At 44.9% G+C, this 1,341-nt stretch overlaps 1 protein-coding gene and 1 pseudogene across 3 annotated transcripts in view; both read left to right on the top strand.

The window, feature by feature from the left end:
- The window catches only part of ROCK2 (Rho associated coiled-coil containing protein kinase 2), a 163,605-nt gene that overhangs the window by 104,887 nt on the left and 57,377 nt on the right, over nucleotides 1–1,341 (top strand). The window lies entirely within an intron of this gene.
- LOC100953660 lies at nucleotides 45–1,335 on the top strand (annotated as a pseudogene). Its single transcript, XR_001161170.1, has one exon. The product of XR_001161170.1 is annotated as a growth hormone-inducible transmembrane protein pseudogene (transcript).

Here is a 1,341-nt window from a genome sequence, read left to right as displayed (position 1 = left end):
TGCGCATGCAGAAGCAGTAAGGAGCAGGCAGGAGGCCGGGGGTGGGGGCGTGCGTGTTTCACCCACCTGGAAGGGGAACAGTGTGGTGGAGGTGACTGGGAACTGAGCATTTCAGATCTGCTTGGTAAACCCGGTGTACCACCATACTGGCGGCAAGGCTTGTGTGTCTTTGGACACTGCCTTCTAGGATTTTCCACCCAACTTTCACCAAGGCCTCCCTTGTTGTAAAGAATTTCATCACAAAGAATCAGTGGCTCTTAACACCCAGCAGGGAATATGCCACCAAGACAAGAATTGGGGTCTGGCGTGGGAAAACTGGCCAAGAACTCAAAAAGGCAGCATTGGAACCATCAGTGGAAAAAATATTTAAAATTGATCAAATGAGAAGATAGTTTGTTCCTGGAGGGGCAGCTGTTGGTCTTGGAACATTATGGTACTATGGCTTGGGAATGTCTAATGAGATTGGAGCTATTGAAAAGGCTGTAATTTGGCCTCAGTATGTAAGGGATAGAATTCATTCTACCTATATGTACTTAGCAGGAAGTATTGGTTTAACAGCTGTATCTGCAGTGGCAATAAGTAGAACTCTTGCTCTCATGAACTTCATGATGAGAGGGAGGCTCTTGCGTGACAATTGATACAACCTTTGCTGCCATGATTGGAGCTGGAATGCTGGTACAGTCAATATTATATGACCAAAGCCCAGGCCCAAAGCATCTTGCTTGGATGCTGCATTCTGGTGTGATGAGTGCAGTGGTGGCTCCTCTGACAATATTAGGAGGGCCTCTTCTTATCAGAGCGGTGTGGTATATAGCTGGCATTGTGGGAAGTCTCTCCACTGTGGCCTTGTGTGTGCCTAGTGAGGAGTTTGTGAACATGGGAGCACCCCTGGGAGTGGGCCTGGGTCTTGTCTTTGTGTCTTCACTGGGATCCATGTTTCTTCCACCTATCACGCTGGCTGGTGCCACTCTGTATTTAGTGGCAGTGTATGGTGGATTAGTTCTTTTCAGCATGTTCTTCCTGTATGATACCCAGAAAATAATCAAGCGGGCAGAAATAACACCAATGTATGGAGTTCAAAACTATGATCCCATCAATACAATGCTGGCAGTCTATATGGATACATTAAATATATTTATGCGAGTTGCAACTATGCTAGCAACTGGAGGCAACTGAAAGAAATGAAGTGACTCAACTTCTGGCTTCTCTCCTACATCAGATATCTTGCTTGTTTGATAGGACAGATATTCATTAAGTAGTTTGTACAAGCAGCTTTTGTTGAAGTTTAGAAGATAAGAACATATCAACATGTTTTAAAATGTTCCAGTAATGTGATGCTTC

The sequence above is a fragment of the Otolemur garnettii genome, unplaced genomic scaffold (assembly GCF_000181295.1).
Source record: "Otolemur garnettii isolate 467f Iridium unplaced genomic scaffold, OtoGar3 scaffold00022, whole genome shotgun sequence".
NCBI classification, from domain to species: Eukaryota; Metazoa; Chordata; class Mammalia; order Primates; family Galagidae; genus Otolemur; species Otolemur garnettii.
This window is presented reverse-complemented; position numbering and strand designations above follow the sequence as displayed.